The following is a 19,984-nucleotide window of genomic DNA, read 5'->3' as shown; positions in this document are numbered from 1 at the left end:
CTCCGGCATCTGGAGCCTGGCCTTGCGCCAGGCAGGACCTGCAGCCCAGGCGGGCTACCTGGGCACACGCCGCCTTGTTCCAGTGGAGCAGGCCTCATCTGTATCTCACATCTGCCAAGCTCTAAAGTTCTGGGACAGCAGAGCTCTGTGACATTTCCTCCCTAATGTATGACAGCTGTGGGGCACCCGGGTGGGTCAGTTGGCTGAGTGACTGACTGACTGACTGACTTGATTTTGGCTCAGGTCATGATCTCACGGTTCATGAGATCAAGCCCCTCGCTGGGCTCTGTGTTGATAATGTGGAGCCTGCTTGGGATTCTCTCTCTCCCTCTCTCTCTGTACCCCCCTCAAAATAAATAATAAACTTGAAAGAAAGAAAGAAAGAAAGAAAGAAAGAAAGAAAGAAAGAAAGAAGAGAAAGAGGGAAAGGAAGGAAAGAGAAAGAAAGAAGAAAGAAAATGAAAGAAAGGAGGGAGGAAGGAGAAAGGAAAGAAAAAGAAAGAAAAGAAAGAGAAAAAGGAAGAAAAGAAGGAAGAAACAAAGAAAAAAGAAACAAAGGAGGAAGGGAGGGAGGGAAGGAAGGAGAAAGGAAGAAAGGAAAATATACAGGTATATTTTCATAAAGTTGGGAGGATTTTCCACTGACCTGGTTGCGTTCTCCCTCCGGTTCCTCCTTATAACAAAAAAATGAATATTTAATAGCTAACTCCCCAAAGCTGCAGGCGCCGGGTGAGGCTCCATGACACCAAATATCTGCCAAGCAATGATGGTGCGGTGACACACGCCATCGTGCGCGTGTGCCGACCCAGGGGTCCCGCAGCACCGAGCGAACAGACCCCAGTGATAACTGCGGGCTTTGGGCAGTGACGACAACCCCTCCGTGCAGTCTCCTTGACTGTAACAAACACACCCTCTGGTGGGGATGTCGATAGTCTGGGGCGGGGGGGAGGGATATATACGAACTCTCTAGTACTTTCCACTCCATTTTGCTATCAACCAAAAACTGCTCTAAAAGTTTGTCTATTAAAATATTTTCTTAAAAACTTAAAGTAAAACTTAACGAATGTATGAAATCGGGAAGTTTTTGCACAGTCTGACCCCCATGGTAGAGAGAAGGCCCCCACATTTACACTACCCAACCTGCATCTGAGACCCCGGAGTGCCGACTCTCAGGAAGACAAGTCCCAGGGGCCCCAACAGAGATGTGGCTGCTGGGTGCTCGTGGCCAAGGCACCAGGGAGGGGAGGGGGGGACAGAGGGGACTCGCCAGCAAACGGAACCGGTGCAGAAAACCGGGGTGTGCCCCCACCCTCAGATGCCGTGGCCCTGCTAGACCACAAGGGGCACCCATTGCATTCATTTCTGGGGCCACTGTAACAAATTGCCACAAACATAGTGGCTCCAAACAACACGAATTTATTCTCTTAGAGCTCCGGCAGTGGGAAGTCCGAAATGGGTCCTGCGGGGCTAACATCGAGGTATGCGCTGGGCTGTGTTCCTTCCCGAGGCTCTGAAGAGAGTCTGTGTCCTTGCTTTTTCCACCTTCTTAGGGCTGTTTCTTGGCTCACGGCACCCTTCTTGCATCTTTAGGACGAGCTGTGTAGAATCTTACCCCTCTCCCCCTCTTTCTCTCCCCCTCACTCACCTCTGCTTCTGACATCCTTCTCCTTTCCTGGCTCTGAGCCTCCTGCCTCCTCGCTCTTACAGGGACTCTGAGATTACAGGGGTCCCGTCCAGATCACCCAGGACCATCGTCTGATCTCAAGATCCTTAGCTTCATCTCTGCTGCGGAATCTCTTCTGCAGTGTGGACTGACGTCTTCACAGATCCTGGGGATTCAGTCTTTGGGTAACCGTTATTCTGTGTGCCGCATTCACCAAACTATTAAGTGACAGATTATCTGGAGATAATTTTACTCAACGAGATTAATTTGGCCCCTTCTCAGCAAGGCAGCCCCTTCCAACGCCAGAATGCGTTCAGCCTCAGCTCGTTGTTGCCTCCTTGTAGAACAGAGGTGGAGTGCAAAGGGTTAGGGACTGCTTTGCCCCACAGGGGACATTTGGCAATGTCTGGACATATTTTGGGTTGTCACCCCTGATGGGGGGCGCGGGGGCGGGGGGGGCGCTACTGGCACCCAGTGGGTGGAGGCCGAGATAGTTCCATGTCCTGTACTGAATGGCCCCAGTACACAGAATGATCCAGCCCAGATGTCAAAGGGGCCAGGGCTGAGAAACCATGTTCTAGAAATCTCGAAAAGGACACGTTCGAGGGCGGGTCTCTGGGTCACAAGAGGGAAAGATGCCTCACACTCCTCTGGGCCAACGGGCTGGGAGAGATAATTCAGATCCACCAATGGGCTGAAGACACAGGGCGGGGGAAGCCAGCACTCCCCAACCCCCAAGCCACACTGCATTTCTCTGTGACTCCCACCTTCCAAACGCCCTGGGCCCTGAGCACCCCCCCCACCCCAGGCCGCCCAGACCCTGCTCTGCCCTGTCACTGCTGCTTTACTTGCCCGGGGCAGACACTTGAAGGTACTCTGTTGCCTAGAAAGATTTTTTTTTTAATGTTTTATTTATTTCTAGGAGAGAGAGAGAGAGAGACAGCGTGAGCAGGGGAGGGTCAGAGAGAGAGGGAGTCACAGACTGAAACAGGCTCCAGGCTCTGAGCTGGCAGTCAGCACAGAGCCTGACGCGGGGCTCGAACCCACGAACCGCCGCGAGATCATGACTTAAGCGAAAGTCGGCCGCTTAACCAACTAAGCCACCCAGGCGCCCCGCCTAGAAAGATTTTTAATCTCATTTTTTTTTCTTTGCATGAAATGAAATCCACTCTGCAGCCTACCCCCCACCCCCTCCCCTGCCCCCTCAATCCCCGGAGGTCATTTGTCATCCTTCACCCCCACGGCGACACTGGCAAAGAGCGCAATGAGACCTTTCTTCAGCAGCCTCTGCCATTTTCCCTATTTTCAAGCCCGAGTGTTAATACTTGCAGGCTTGACTGGGTTTCAATTGGCTTTACTGTGGATAGCTTGCAGTTTCCAATAACACAGAGAGACAAGTGGTAAAAAAAAAAAAAAAAAAAAAAAATCTGCACAAAAGAGCATAATTTGGGAGCTGAAGCAAATGCCAGACCCGCAGAACCACTATACCTGCCTGGCGCCTCGGCCCCGAGCTTCATTTCCGAGGCACCGGGGAGGTTCAGACAATGGACTCCTTCCTAAATGGCTTCAGAAATCTTCCTGACCCCCTTTTCCTTATATTACTCCCCAGCTCTACTGGACCGTCCGTAAGACCGGGCCTCAGGTGACGATATACCCCCCACATCCTGGTAGTGCAATGTGTCCACAAGCTTCTCTGAGAGGCACGGTAACTAAATCCTCTTGGACTGTATCAAAGAAAAGAGATTCCATTATGTTCTGAATCCAACTTCTATGAATCCAACAGAGGAGCGGACGCCCAGGCAAAGGCTGTGTTCACACCTGATCTTAGCCAAAAGGCCAAGAAGGGATTCAAAGGCTGTGTCCAGAGGCACCCAGGCCAAGCCAAGTGGGGAGAAGTGTACGCTGAACCGGGTGTGCCCACCCCATCCACCCTCCTAGGGAAGCCCGCCCAGGGCTCAGTTCTCAGCCTTAAGATGGGAATCCCCGATCCCTCTCCCTGAACTTCTGTGCTGAGTTCTGGGGAGGCTCAGGTGAGAATGGACTTGAAAACGCTCTGCCAAGTCGGGTTCAGTAAATGCAGCCTCATTCCAGAGAAGGCACAGGCTCTGGAAAGGGCCTCGGGGCCTGCCCCACACAGAATGCAAAGGAGAAAATGCAGTTCAAACCCGAACTTGACTCAGCTGGTGAGTCCTCACTGCAATTCTGTGACTTGCACTTGACTCAGCGTACAACTTCACCTGGCCATTTTGCATCTTTAGGAATAAAAGGAAGGAGATTCGCTCCCTGCCGTGGGGGGAAGGCATGTGTGTTTTAGCCAGGAGAAAGCATGATGCTTATGGAAGCAAGAATGTCCCTCATAGCTTAACCGAGTCAGAACCGAATTCCTGCTACCCTCCCGTGCGGGTGTGTGGTGCCCACACTATACAGCGGCCAATGCCTTACTGTCCCTTCATTACCAATATCTGCACGAGGCAGAGCTGATGTCCGAATTTTCCCCAGGTTACTCTTGGTTTGGGTCAGGAATTGATGCATGTTGACAGGTCTGGGTTTAAACAGGCCAAAGAGGGGGCGCCTGGGTGGCTCGGTTGAGCATCCGACTTCGGCTCTGGTCATGATCTCATCGTTTGTGGGTTCGAGCCCCATGTTGGGCTCTGTGCTGACTGCCAGGCTCAGAGCCTGCAGCCTGTTTCAGATTCTGTGTCTGCCTCTCTCTGACCCTCCCCTGCTCACGCTCTCTCTCTCTTTCAGAAATAAAGCATTAAAATTTTTAAAAAATAAATAAACAGGCCAAAGAAAAAGAAAGCAGGGGCGCCTGCGTGGTTCTGTTAGTTAAGTGTCTTGAGTCTTGGTTTCAGCTCAGGTCATGATCTCACGGTTCACAGGACTGAGCCCCATGTTGGGCTCCACACGAGCCTGGAGCCTGCTTGGGGTTCTATCTCTCCCTCTGTCTCTGCCCCTCCACCCCCTCAAAAAAAATACAAACATTTACAAAGAAAAGAAAACAATCCTGAGGATATGAACAAAGGCTGGAGAGGCCCGATGTGTATTCATTGATAAATACTTAATGGCCCAGCACGAATTCCATCAATAAATGTGGTGTTCATCCACTCCTCACTGTACTTCAAGGGAATAGATCTTCCCTTGGTGTCCTGAATTCCATTTTCTTTTTTTAACAAAAAAGACATAAGAGGGGCGCCTGGGTGGCTCAGTCAGTTAAGTGTCTGACTTCGACTCAGGTCACAATCTCACAGTTCGTGGGTTCAAGCCCCACATCAGGCTCTGTGCTGACAGCTAGCTCAGAGCCTGGAGCCTGCTTTGGATTCTGTATCTCCCTCCCTCTCTCTCTGACCCTCCCCTGCTCACGCTGTTTCTCTCTCTCTCTCAGAAATAAATAAAACATTTAAAAAATTAAAAAAAAAAAGAAGACGTAAGAGTATTTGTGTAGAACAATCTACCAGAGGCAGCCATGAAAGTATCTCAATATCTAAGTTCATCTTTTTTAATTTTTTTTTTTAATTTTATTAGAGAGAGAGAGAGTGCGGAAGCAAGGGAGAGGATGCAGAAGGAGGAGAGAGTTTCAAGCAGGGTCCATGCTCAGCATGGAGCCCAACCAGGGCTCAATCCCATGACTCTGGGATCATGACCTGAGCCAAAATCAAGTGTCAGACGCTCAACCAACTGAACCACGCAGGCGCCCCTCTAAGTTCACCTCTTTTGCATGGGGCCATCCAACTGTCCCGTCACCACTTATGGGAAAGACCATCTTCTCCCACTTGAATTATCTTAGTACCTTTATCAATTGACCATAAACGTAAGGATTTCGGGACTCTCAATGATCTCCCCTTGATCTATCCTTACGTCAACACTGCACTGTCTTGATAATGATTTCTTCACAGTAAGTCTGAAATAAAACATTGAAAGTACTTCCAAATTTGTTCTTCTTTTTTAACATTGTTTTGCCAATGGTTCTTTGTATTTCCCTACGATTCTTAAAGTCAGCTTGTTGATTTCCGGAAAAAAAAAACAAAAACAAAAAAAAAAACCCAGCTGGGATTTTAAGAGTGATTGCACTGAATTTACAGACCAATGCCCCAAGAATTGCCTTCTTGACAATACTGAGCCTTCCAACCCTTGAATATGGAAGTTTTCTCCATTTATTTATATTTTTAATTTCTCTCAACAATGCTTTGTAGTTTTTAGCAAATAAGAATTCTATTTTTTGTTACATTTATTACTAAGAATTTTCTTCCTTCCGATGTTATTATGAACGAAATTGTGTTAGTTCCTTTGCAGATTGCCCAGTATTAGTATACGGAAATACAGTCTATATAGTGATCTTGATCTTGTATCCTGACCTTGCTAAATTCATTAGTTCTAGTAGCTAGTAGGTTTATGTGTCTCTGTGTGTGTTCTTGGGATTATTTACATAGATTATGTTACCTGTGATGGACAATTTCCTCTGATAATCTGGATGTCTTTTTTTTTTTTTTGTCCTTATTGCATAAGTGGCAAAAATGTACATTTTACCCTGATCTTGATCTTAGAGAAAGAATGTTAAGCATGATGTTAGCTGTGGGTTTTTGCATAGATGCCTCTATTAGGTTGAAGAAACTCTCTATTCCTACTTTAATGAAAGGTACTTAGTTTTTGTTTCTTTGTTTTTAATCATGGCATTGGATTTTGTCAAGTGCTTTTTCTGTAGTGTGAATGATCATGTAGTTTTTATCCTTTATTTTATTTATATGGTGTATTACTGTGACATACTAAAAAATATATACTGGGGTGGGGGTGCCTCTCTGGCTCAATGAATGAAGCTTGTGACTCTTGATCTTGATCTTGAGGTTGTGAGTTTGAGCCCTACATCGGGCTCTGTGCTGACATCTCAGAGCCTGAAGCCTGCTTCAGATTCTGTGTCTCCCTCTCTCTCTCTGTGCCTCCCCTTCTCGCACTGTCTCTCTCTGTCAAAAATAAAGATTAAAAGATAATTATAATAAAATCTTTAATGTATATATATCTGGTCTTTGTCCCTCATCCCTGACACAGAGCCCCTAAAACCCTTGGAATTTCTTGAGTGCTAGAAATGTCTTTTGTTATCAAAACGGGGCTCTGGGGATCATATCTGAGGTTTTGCTAATGAGAGGACTCAGGGGGCGCCCTCATAGTTTAGAACAGGGGGCTCGGGGCACCTGGGTGGCTCAGTGGATTAAGCATCCCACTTCAGCTCAGGTCATGATCTCACGGTTGGTGGGTTCGAGCCCCACGTCAAGCTCTGTGCTAACAGCTAGCTCAGAGCCTGGAGCTTGTTTCGGATTCTGTGTCTCCCTCTCTCTCTGACCGTCCTCTGCTCACTCTGTCTCCCTCTCTCTTAGAAATAAAACATTAAAAAAATTTTAGAAAAAAAAAAAAAAAAGAACAGGGGGGTCATTCCCAGAGGAACCAACCACAGGATTAGAGGATTGGGACTTCAGCTCTACCTCTTCTACCGACAACAGCAGGGAGAGGAGCCGGAGGCTGGTTAATCCCCGACGCCCGTGATTTCATCAGTCGTGCCTACGTCATAAAATCTTGCCAAAAACTCCTGAACAAAGTTCAGGGAGCTTCCCAGGCTGGCGAACACATCAATGGGCTAGGAGGGCAGCATGCCCAGACAGGACTCGGAAGCAACACGCCTCCCACCCCACCTCGCCCTTGCTCTTCTCCTCCATTTGGTTGTCCGGGAGTTGGATCCTTTAAAAGAAAACTGCACTCTTAAGTATAGGCTTCCCTGATTCTGTGAGTTGCTCTAGTGAATTCTCAAAACTGAGGGAAGGGTCGTAGGAATCCCTGAATTTGTGCTCAGTCAGGCGGAAGTGTGGGAGCCGTGGGGACGGCCAAGACTTGGGCCTGGGATCTGAAGTGGGGGCTGTCCGGGGCTGAGCCTTCAAGCTATGGGGCCTGTACTAACTCTGGGTAGTTAGTGTCAGAACTGAATTGCCTTGTCTGACATCCAGTTGATGCTGGAAAATCACTGGTGCTGGAAAAGGACACAATTATTTTTGATTTTGGGATGTTAAACTAATCTTGCATTCCTGGGATAAATCCCAGTGAGATTGATCTTTCTTATATATTTGTTTTATCTGGATTCGGTTTGTTAATATTTTTGTCCTCTGTGTTCACGAGGAATATGTGACTGTAGTTTTTCTCGTGATGTCTTTGGCTTTGGTATCAGGGACATACTGGCCTCATCGAATGAGTAGGATTCCGCTCCCCCTCTATTTTCTGAAATGATCTGTGAAGGATGGGTACTATTTATTCCTTAAATATTTGATAAAATTCACAAATGAAGCCATCTGGGCCTGGAGATTTCTTTGTGGGAAGCTTTTTAATTATTAAGTGCATGGGTCTTTTCAGATTTCCTAATTCTTCTTCAGCCCATTACAGTGACTTTCTAGGAATCTGTCCATTTCACCTGAGGGATGAAATTCTCCTCCTTCTGAGGTGAACTTTCATTAATATGCAATGTATTTCATGTCAGAAGTTGCCATATTTACTCATTTACTCTTGCTCACTAATAAACTGCAACCTACAATTATCACTGCAGAGCCTGACCATGTCCATGGTGGGGAAGGGGGGGAGAAAGTCCTCTGCCCTTCAAGGTCCTTCTAGCTAGACTGAGAATCACATCAACACAAGACAGATTGCCAGGAGAAAATCAAATCTAGTTTGGTACGTATGGGGACCCCACAAAGACAGGAGATTCCAAAGACAGCCAGGCAACACGAGGCTTATATGAGCTAAGGAGAGGGATAAGGCCTGTGGATACAAAGGGGAAGAATCCATAAAGATGCTTGGAAAACAAAGATGGCCCTGTTATACAGATAGATTTCTTAGGTAAAGAGGAATCTCTATTAATAGTCCTCTTTCTGACACAGTCTCTCCCGCCCAATGTGAATTTAGGCACTGATGGGGAGGTAAAGGGCTTTTCCTGAACCTACTGGGTTTTGCTGGCTTTTAACTCAAAATAATCTTCAGGCCAAAGTGCCCATCTTGGGGAGACTTGCCCTTGGCCACTACATCCATCACCCAATCATACACCTGGGATGGGTATGGTATTTATAAAGGCACAAATACAGAAAATTCCAAGTACGCATACCTTCTGCACTGGAACATAGAATACATCTCAGGTTACGTCACGGTGGCTGATCAGCTCTGTAGCAACAAGAAAACTTTATAGACAGCTACACACTGCACTCACTGTTCTGCAGTCAGGAAACAAACAAAGATGTATAACGAAGGGGCTTTTACAAACAGGTTATTATGTGTGTAATTTCCTTTCTTAAAGAAAAAGATTGGTTGCCTGATGGCTCAGTCTGTAGAGCATGCCACTCTTGCTCTTGGGGTTGTGAGTTCAAGCCCCACATTGGGTACAGAGCTTACAAAAAAACGAATAGTGTGAAAATTAATAAAGGGAGAGGAAGAGATGAACAGACTCAAGAGGAAGAGATGAACAGTGTAAGTCTGCACTAACGTTAGCTACTACTTTACCGTGCCAACAGAAGGAAGGAATGTTTCCATTTCTCCCAGCAACAACCCAGCCAAAGAGAGACAATCACAGCCCAGCCAATGAGAGCCCAGCCATCATGAGGGACCCCCTAGAGAGCTCAGGATGGGACCAACTACTTACACTTGTGCCCGGTATTGTTAAGGGCTCCATATGTAATAGTGAAGTCTGTAAACAAAGAAAATTCATCTTGGGAAATCCAGCTGTGGAGGGCAAGGATGGCACTGTGTGCATATCAGTATTTAACATGAATTGATGCAAATGATCATGCCCTGCGTTGGCCCATTTATGCTTTCACTATTTACACTTTCACGTTCAATGATTACATGGATCTAGAAAGAGATTAAAGGATGAAGCTGATCTCCTCAGGAAGGAAACAGACTGTACACCAAACACAGCGCACCCTGTCCTGCAAAGTAATGAGACAGGCCAAAATGGTGGCTTTGTTGATAGGGAAAAATCCATTATACGACGGCCAACACGACTGATAAGGAAATACCTGTCCCTGATCAAAGACTCCCCTTTCCAGGTTCTTCTTCCCACCCTGCTTGTCACCCACATTCATGAGGAAGGCAGAAGTCACAGGCTATAAACTGTTCCCTCTGCTGGTGCTCTGGACTCAGACCTCTGGAGAATGATCTCCCCTCAGCCCACTGGTGTAAAATAAACCTCCTGCCTTCCAAGATCTCCGAGTGCGGCTTGGTTCTTCCACCGGGTGATCAAGACCAGATTCCGTAACAATGTCAGAGGCTTTGCTGGTGCCAAGGTGATGACTGTAGAGGCCGCTTTTAAGCAACAGGCTTGAGCACTGGAAACCTGAACGAAGCAAAATGCCCCACAGTGACCACCGAGCTGATGCAAAAATGCTCATTAAGCCACAGGCTGTAACTGACCAATGGGCAATCACAACCAGGCACAGTTCCTAAGATTACCAAAAAGGGAAAATTCCATACATCTCCCCACTCCCCACCCCTGCCCCGCCCCTACCTTACTCCCTCACTATAGCCCCTTACCACTGCCTCATAGCAGACAATCTCCCTGCTGTCCTGCTCACTGCTCCCTAGCAGTGTATTCAATAAGCTTCTATCTCTTTTGTTCTGCCTTGGGGGAATTCTTTCACCACCCGGCCGCCATCCAACTGGGATGCCCCACGACAACCTTCAGACGAAAGCAAGTTCCGGGTGCAAAACAAATCATTACGCGCAGAATAAAACACACACAGTGTAGCTTTGGGTCCAGCCACCTCCAGGAGGAGAGTGAGCTCAGATCCCCTCGCATGGCTTCCTCTGAGAGTCCCATCAATTCGACAGACTACTTACCCAACATGCCAGCTGTCAACATTTGCTGTACTCTTCTGTTATTTGAATAGTTGTAACAACATAAAAGAAGGAGAGAAAAAAATCATCTGCTTTTTTCTCAAAATGTTCTCACAGTGTCTACTAGATGAGTCATCAAAAGACTTTGCTTTCAGCTCATGTGACAATTATCCCCAAAGATCCCTTTTAAAATGTAAAATAGAAAGAAAAAAAAATAGTCAGACAAGCTAGAACATAAACAAAGAAGATGGAAGAATTGGAGATATCTGGCAACATTTTAAGGAAGAAAAGAAGAGGACCCAAGAATTGAAATACAGTAAAAAAAAAAATTTTTTTCCCAAACGAGTCTCTTGGATGTGATGTCTCTAAAATGGCAATCAGGTTTTTTTCCTTTAAATTATCTGTCTCACTTCACGCAGAATTAGGGCAGAACTACTCCTGCTAAAAACATCAAACCTTCCAGATTTAACAGCAGCTCAGAAAACCAGCAATCAACCAGATGAGCACGAGTGCTCACAGATTATTCAGACTATTTGTATACAAAGCTGAAAATCAAAGTTTGAAAGCCACTGTGAAAGCCATAGTTTGAAAGCTATTGTGTCTTGGCGTACCAAATTAACAGAAACATACTCCCTGGTATTAAAATGTAATATATCAGGAATCAACAAGAAGAAACCACACTCAAGAGAATAATAAGATAAGCCACAGACATTGGGAGAAAATATTTGCAAAAGATACACCTGCTAAACGACTGTGTTCAAAATATACAAAAAAACCAAAGACCTTAACAGACACTTCACCAAAGAAGGGGACAGAGGAATGCTCTACATACTACATCATCGGGGAAACATAAAGCAACAATGAGGTATTGGCACACGCCTAATAAAATGGCAAAACCCACAATACCAAATGCTGGTGAGGATGTGAGAGCAACAGGAAATTTCCTTCATTGCTGAGGGGAAGCACTTCCACTTTGGAAGACAGTTTGTCAGTTTCTTACAAAACTAACATACCCTTTGCCGTACAATCCAGCAGTTTTGCTTGTTGGGCTTTACCGAAGGAGTTGAAGACTTAAGTCCATACAGAAACCTCTACAGGAATGTTTGCAGAAGCTATCTTCATGACTCTCAAAACCTAGAAGCAATTGAAATGGATAAGGTGTGTACACCCTGTTGAAGGATAGACTGAGGCATATTAAACTTGTTAAGAGTTTGACAAAAATCTGTTTAAACCCAGCTAGCAGACAGAAAGGAACTCCAAGGAGCTGTATAAGATGAAAGACTTTCATAGGCAGAAGGAAGCACAACAAGGGACTTAAACCAGGCAAAAAAAAAAAAAAAGGCAAGTTGGTTATTGCAAGGTTATTTTCCTTTAGGGGATTGAAGGGGCCCATCAGGCAATTCCTGATCAACTGGCTTAAGATTCCCTTTCTGGGAAAACCGAACCAGTAATGGTGAAGGGGACTTGAGACTTAGCATAAACGAATTAATTTGGGGCCTGGCCTTGTCTTCTTTTTAACAACCTAGACAAGGAAATATTATTCAGCGCTAAGAAGAAGTGAGCTATCAAGCCATGAAAAGACATGGAGGAATCTTAAATGCATCTCACTAAATCAAAGAAGCCAATAATGAAAAGGCTACAGACTGTATGATTCCAACCACATGATATTCTGGAAAAGGCAGAAGTATGGAAATGGGAAAAAGATCAGTGGTTGGCAGGGAGGGAAGGATGAACTGGAGAAAGGCAGCAGGGCTTTGGGGGCAGGGAAACTGCTCCGTGCGACCCTCCGCCGGCGGATACAGGTCATCATATGCTTGTCCAAACCCACAGAATGTACACCAGGGTGAACCCTGCTGTAAACAGCTGACTCCGGATGACGATGTGTCACTGGTGGTTCATCGACTGTAGCTAACGTGCCTCTCCCAGGGGCAGTGCTGATGGTGGGAGAGATGAGGCGTGAGTGGGGGTGCGGTTTGGGGAAATCTCTGTACCTACCTCTCAGTTCTGCTCTGAACGCAAACTGCGCTAAAAATTCAGGTCTATTTTTCAATTTTTTAAAATGTTTTTATTTCTGAGTGAGAGAGACAGCGTGAGCAGGGGAGGGTCAGAGAGAGAGGGAGACACAGAATCCAAAGAAGCTCCAGGCTCTGAGCTGTCGGCACAGAGCCCGACGCAGGGCTTGAACCCACGGACCATGAGATCATGACCTGAGCCGAAGTCGGACGCTTAACCAACTGGGCCAGGCAGGTGCCCCTAAAGTCTATTCTTCTAGAGCGACACCTGGGTGGCTCGGTTGGTTAAGTGTCAGACTCTTGGTTTCAGCTCAGGTCATGAACTCACAGTTTGTGAGTTGGACCCCTATGTTCGACAGAATTCTCTCTCTCCTTCTCTACCCCTCCACCACTCACTCTGTCTCTCTCTCAAAATAAATAAACTTAAAAAAACATAAAAGTATATATTTTTAATATATAAAAATAAGTCTACTTTTTAATTCAATAAAGTAATTTAATTCTGTTTAAAGAAACAAAAAAGAAATCACAAAATTTTAAGAGTCAGAGTTATTTCCATGGAATAGGTTTCCATATTTCTTTTTTTAACTTTTTAATTCATTTTTTGAGAGACAGAGCGTGAGCAGGGGAGGGGCAGAGAGTGAGGAAGACACAAAATCTGAAGCAGGCTCCAGGCTCTGAGCTGTCAGCACAGAGCCCGATGAGGGGCTTGAACTCATGAACAAGGAGATCATGACCTGAGCCGAAGTCGGATGCTCAACCGACTGAGCCACCCAGGTGCCTCTCTTACCATATTTCTTAAGAAAATATAGACAATTTTCTTCTAAAGGAATAAGAGTTGTAGAGTTGTCTGTATTTTACTTGCTGGGAACTAAACCAAAAGAACCCAACCAAACAAGCCAAACAAAGCTGTATTTTAATGAGACATTAGCTTTTCAAACCTAATTATCTCTTTAGTATTACATCTGTCCCACTACTTGGCTGGAATTTGAGCCACTTTGCCCAAGACCTCTATTTTCTTGGAGGGCCAAAAGACAAATGGATACTTATGCCATGTGACAAAGAGTATTTTTTTTCATTTACAAAATGAATGTCTCAGGGGCACCTGGCTGGCTCAGTCAGTAGGGCATGCGGCTCTTGATCTTGGGGTTCTGAGTTCAAGCCACAGGCTGGAATTTGCTTTAAAAAAAAAAGTGTGAGGGGCGCCTGGGTGGCTTAGTCGGTTGGGTGTCCGACTTTCGCTTAGGTCATGATCTTGCGGTTCGTGGGTTCGGGCCCCGCGTCGGGCTCTGTGCTGACTGCCAGCTCAGAGCCTGGAGCCTGTTTCAGTCTGTAACTCCCTCTCTCTCTGACCCCCACCCCGCTCATGCTCTCTCTCTCAGAAATAAATAAAACATTAAAAAAAAATTTTTTTTTAAAAGTGTGAAAAAAAGACATAAACAAAATAAATGTCTCAATTTGAGGAAATATACACATATTCTATTTAAATGACTTATTTTATAATAAAAATTGAGGGGCACCTTGGTGGCTCAGTCAGTTAAGCGTCCAACTTCGGCTCAGGTCATGATCTCATGGTTCGTGGGTTCGAGCCCCGCGTCGGGCTCTGTGCTGACAGCTCAGAGCCTGGAGTCTGTCTTCAGATTCTGTGTCTCCCTCTCTCTCTGACCCTCCCCTGCTCATGCAGTCTCTCTCTCTCTCTCTCTCTCTCAGAAAAAAAAAAAAAAGAAGACCCTACTTCACACTGCCTTGGCCCTGCCTCATGGGATCAACACAGCGGGCCTGATACCACCATCCTTAGAAGGCTATTGGTAGACTTGGTCCTTGACTGGCATGCGGGTAATCAGAGCATTTCTAGCCAACAGTTAACTGGTAAGGGTGGCTCAGGGCTTCTAGACTGTCAGAGCAAACAATGTGGTTTATGCTATTAAACAAATGCATGCTTTCTCTCTGCGGGTCTGGGATGTGGGTATGAGCCAGGCAGTGTCCAGTCAAAACCTTGGGTGCTGTCTCTAGTGGCCTTCCCTGGGCAGAGACTTTGCACATTTGCCACCACATTTTCCTTGCTGGGGAAAGTGTGAGCTCTGAGCGACCCCTCAGGGTGAAAGAGGAAATCAACCACCTCCCTTCTGACCTCTGTCTGTACTTTCTAATTAGGATCTCCTTTCTAGCTTATCTCTTACTCAGGCAGAAGGCCCTGCAGGCAAAGCATCATCAGGTGGAAACAGAAAACTAGCCCCTCAAGCATAAGGACTGCCCCCAGCTAGCAAGACCCCGTGCAGTGCCATCAATCTGACCTTCACTGCCAACCTGCACGTACCCACCTCTCTGGTCCACATTTTCCTTATACAAACCCGAACATGATTTCAGCACTTTGGAGACACCTGGAGACGCTATCTTCCTGCCATGCTGGCCTCACTGACATCCATTCCTTGTCTCCCAACTCATTTCTCTGGCTTTCGATTTGGTCAGCAAGTGATCAAGCCTGATCTGTTTGGGACCCTGGGAGCCAGGTGCCCGTGCACCCCTGTGCCCCACCTACAGGGGGAGGGAAAGCATAAGGAAGCCTGTGCCTGGATTCCTCCAGATGCTGCCTGGGTCTTTGTGCCCCGTGGTCCATCCTTACCACACCACCATGATAAACCTTAGCTGTGGGGATGCTGATAAGCTAAATCCCACGATTCTTTCTAGTAATTCTTCCAACTGAGGGCTGCTCCTGGAGGCCCTTGAAACACAAACACTTATGTGGCTCCCCCTAGTCTTTTATTATTTTTTAAAAGGGGCGCCTGGGTGGCTCAGTTGGTTAAGCATCTGACTTCAGCTCAGGTCTTGATCTCGTGGTTCATGGGTTCAAGCCCCGTGTCGGGCTCCATGCTGACAGCTTAGAGCCTGGAGCCTACTTCAGATTCTGTGTCTCCCTCTCTCTCTCTGCCCCTCCCCTGCTCATGTTCTCTCTCTCTCAAAAATAAACAAATGTTAAAAATACATTTATTTGGAGAAAGAGCAGGGGAGAGAAAACCCCCACCATTCGTGGGGCTCGAATTCACAAACCATGAGATCATGGCCTAAGCTAAAATCAAGAATCGGATGCTTAACCAACTGAGCCACCCAGCCCCTATTATTATTATTCTTTTTAAAAATTCTTAATGTTTATTTTTGAGAGAGAGGCAGACCATCAGCTGGGGGGTAGGGAGGAGCCAGAGAGAGAGGGAGACACAGAATCCAAAGCAGGCTCCAGATTCCGAGCTGTCAGCACACAGCCGGACTTGAACTTGAACTTAGGAACCATGAGATCATAACCTGAGCCGAAGTCAGATGCTTAACTGACTGAGCCACCCAGGCGCTCATTATTTTTAATTGTAGTAAAACACATGTAAAATGTATCATCTTGATCATTTATAAGTGTACAGTCCAGCTGATGAAGTTTTGGGGTGACAGGGGTGTTTGTGAGGTCCAGTCAATGACCAAGAAAGAATTCCTGAAGACACCTTTGGCAAAAAGGTGATTTTACTAAGACACAGGGACAGGGCCCGTGGGCAGGAAAGGCTGCACTGGGGTTGTGCTGGGTAACTGGTTATGCGCCATGGACTTGGGGAAGGTAAAGTCAAAAGGGAAGTTTCCAAAGAGACTTTCATATGCTAAAGACTCACAGGTTACTGGAGGCCTAGTTACTGACAAGCTAAGGTTGTTTTTCCCTCTAGCAAAGCAATAACATTTAAGACAATAGGGAGTTCCTGGAGAAATGTTACACTATTTGCCTTAAGTATTTGTCAATGGGCTGCAGGTTATAAAGAAATTTAGTTTTCCCTGCCATTTTCCTTCTCGTCTTTGTTCCCCACATCACTACAGATGTGAGGGTGACTTTGGGGCTCCAGGAAACTGAGTCCTCAGGTTACTGGGGATTAGGCTATTGATGGGACTGCCTTTTTCTGGTAAATTGGTGGAGACTCTTACCAGTTTAACCATTTGTTTTCTGTCCTTTCCTTTGTCCTTGGGCAGCCAGAGTGCCCGAGGAATATTCTGCCTTCAGCCCGCCTCAGGCTCCCCGTGCAGTGGCATTAAGTACATTCAGCTGTGCACCCAGCATCCGTCCACACAAGTCTCATCTTCCCCAAATGATGCTCCACACCCATCAACGCTCCACACCCACGTCAAAAAGTAAAACTCTTGACTGAGTTAATCTGAAGATCTACTTGGCTTTATCAAGAGATTAACACAAATCAGGCAGCATCCCATCCAGCAAGCAGAAGGGCTGTACAGAAACAAAAGCTTTTTATAGGAAGGAGGGTGGGGCAAAAAGTCAGTTAGCAAAAGAAAAGAAAGGATTGTTTCAGGCAAGATCTCCCTCCTTAGCAGGAAGGCCCAGCGGGTCTTATCCTATCTCCCTTCCCAAGACCCTATCTCCCTTCCCGGTTGGGAAATGGCCCATGTGACAGATTACCTCACTGATGCCGATCAGAAAATTCCCATCTGACCTTAAGACAGCACTTGTGAGGAAGGTAGGCACTGCCAGGTGGTTAGGTATGGAGTCTAGAGTCCACGACTTAGTTTACGTGACGCCATTTTGGGCCCCTGGTTTTCTTCCAACACCATTAAACACGTGTCTGCATTCCTGCACCCGCCGAGGCCCTGGCAACTAGTCTTCTACTGTTATACCCAGATCGCAGTATCCTCACCGACCAGAGACCACTGGGGAGACCGAGTCATGCATGTAAAGGCAAAGGGCTTTATTACGGGCTTGAGCTCGGGCTCACAGACTTCACCAGCGCAGTGGATCCGTGCTGAGACCCCCGAACAAAGGCAGAGTAGGGTTTTTATGGGGTTTGTGACTGGGGAGTTACAGAAGTTGTGACATGGGAACAGTGATCCAGTCATAATTATTCAACATTATTGACAGCGGGTTTAACCATACACATTGTCTAGAGTATTTGTTACTTTTGGTGGGATCCAATTACAACATCTAGAGTACCTTTAAATTCAACCAATCACTGAGCAAGCCTAGGGTCTTGGTCGGCAACTAACAGGTTAACTTTAACATTAGGTAACAGTGTCCTATCTATAGTGTCTATCTATAGGCCTCTCCCTTAGTAATGTGGAGGGTGGTCGCTGGCCTTCCCTGATTGGGTGTTGCAAGGGTGGTTTCTCCTGCCTTGGGTAATGTGTAACTACCTGATAGTTTCAGGGAAGCTGAAACTTAGGCCTTCTAGTTCAGAGGGGAAACTTAAAGCCTGTCATGGAGTCAGTTTGGTTTAGACGTTTAAACTTGTGTCCTTACACTACCTTCTGTCTCTCTAAATTTGACTGTAGGTACTTCCCACACGTGGAATTGTACCTTTGTCCTTTTGTGACACACATATTTCACATGGCATTCTGTTGTCCAGGTTCATCCATGTCGCAGGGGGTCAACGCTTCTCACCCTCCGACAGGTGAATAGCTGCCCACACCGTGTGGGCACGCCAGCTTTGTTTATTCACTCGTCTGTCGACAGACGCTTGGGGTGTTCCACCTCTTGGCCACTGTGAATAATGCTGCTATGACCACGGGGCAAGTATCTCCTCAAGTTCCTAGTTCCTGCTTTCAATGGTTTGGGGTACATACCCAGAAAGAGAATTTCTGGGTCACATAGTAATTCTAGTTTTAGTTTCTTCTGGAATCGCCATACCATAGTCCATAGAGGCTACACCATTTTATATTCCCGCCAAAGGTTTTCAAGCATTTGGGGAGGGGAAGACTCTGGGGGAGGGTGGGGGAGGGGAAGCTCTGCATACTAACAGCGAAGACACCAGTGATTCAAGAAAGGTTGCTCAAGGTCTAAACCAAACTGCAATATACACCGTACGGAATGTATGATAAAAGAGCAGCACATCCAAATTTATGCACACACACTTCGCCGTAAGAAAGTGAGCTAAGACTTTTTCTGCCCCCAGATGTGAAGATAAAATTATTTAACAGACTATATGAGACACGTATAAAAGTTAAACTCTTTATTTCATTCACTCTTCCTTTTTAACTCAAATGATGAAAAAAATTTGAGATGAGCTTCATGTTACCCATCATTTAAGACACCACCAAGATCAACACTATTTATAAAAAAGAAGAAGAAAAAGAAACTGAGTAAAAGCCAAATCCCCGAAAACAAAACGTGAGTACAGACCTTCAGGCGGCCACGACTGCACAGATCCGCGGGATCCAGCCGGAAGTCATGTTCCTGACCTCGCACCTCACTCCATCTCATTTCCTTCTTGGGTTCCCAGGAATCCTCCTAGTGGGGATGAGACGCTATGGCTTTCCTGGCTGAAAGCACTCCGTGTCGCCGTGTCCCTCACGGAAGCTACTTAACTTCCACCAGCTTCGCCGTGCAGATCCATTGGGAACAAATGGGGCAAGATAATCCCCCCAGAGCCGGTGGCTAGAGCAGAAGGGGCGAAGTCACGTTAGAGATGCAGTTACAAAGGTGACTTCTGTCTTGCTCGCATTCTCCGGCTTTTCTTGCTTCGGGCTCTGATGCAGGCGGCGTCCTAACAGAGGGCGGCCTTCGACCAACAGCCACGAGAAACGAAGGCCCCTGCCCAGCGGCCTGCAAGGAGCCGGCTCTCGCCAGCAACTGCAACAGTCAGCCCAGAAGAGGGTCCTTCTCCGGCTGAGCCCAGCCCAGCCCTGGGACAGACCCTGAACCGTGGACCCGGCCCAGCCACGCTCACCGCTGACCCACGGAAACCGAGAGACGGTAAGCGGCTACGTTTTGGGGCCATTTGTTACCCGGTGACAGAAAACTAACACCGGGTGAGTGGCCGTGTGCCTAGAGCGAGCGTGAAACTGTCTGTATTAATTCTGAAATAGCACTTACACGCTATGGATGTAGCATCGGCAAACAACGGAGTTTATCTCAACTCTGAGAAAGGAAACCAAAACTGTATACAACCAGGAAGGGAAGAGCGTAGTGCTCCGCACGAACTGAGTTTCTCTGAGGATTCTGGCCAATGCCAAGGGTCCCTGGCTCTCTGAAGTCTCAAAATCATACTGCATCGAATTTCTTCGGGTTTGTAGGCCAACTTTAAACATCTCCACATTTCTAGGAGGTCTTCAAAAAACAAGAGAACACAAGGTATCATCTGTCCTCTTGGCTGAAGTGACCTCGCCATAAAACTTCATCTGTGCAGTAAACGATCACAGTTAAAAGTGAGCGCTCCCGTTCCTAAGGAAGGTCCAAACAGGCAAATCCAGACAGAAAGCAAGAGTAAGGGCTTGCTAGTGCCGAGCCAGATGGTGGGGAATGACTGCTCAAAGGCGTGGGGTTTCTTTTCAGGGTGAGGGGAGTGTTCTAGAATTAGATCCTGGTGATTGGTATACAACTCTGTGGATAGACTTAAAAAAAAAAAAAAAAAACACTAAACTCTACACTTTAAAATGGTGAATTTCATGGTTTCTGAATTATATGTCAATTAGAATGAATCTGCAA

At 46.5% G+C, this 19,984-nt stretch overlaps 1 long non-coding RNA gene across 1 annotated transcript; it reads right to left on the bottom strand.

The window, feature by feature from the left end:
- Positions 1-1,407: 1,407 nt before the first annotated feature.
- On the bottom strand, positions 1,408-10,792 carry LOC120228094. The gene is made up of 4 exons (XR_005527409.1): positions 10,523-10,792; positions 9,327-10,019; positions 8,796-8,901; positions 1,408-1,829 (listed from the first exon to the last, which is right to left on the bottom strand). It is a non-coding gene; the product is annotated as an uncharacterized LOC120228094 (long non-coding RNA).
- Between the last annotated feature and the right edge of the window lie 9,192 nt (positions 10,793-19,984).

This window comes from Hyaena hyaena, unplaced genomic scaffold (genome assembly GCF_003009895.1).
Source record: "Hyaena hyaena isolate Hyena2069 unplaced genomic scaffold, ASM300989v1 scaffold_21, whole genome shotgun sequence".
Classification (NCBI taxonomy): Eukaryota; Metazoa; Chordata; class Mammalia; order Carnivora; family Hyaenidae; genus Hyaena; species Hyaena hyaena.
Note: the sequence above shows the minus strand (reverse complement) of the source record. Positions and strands in the feature narration are given on the sequence as shown.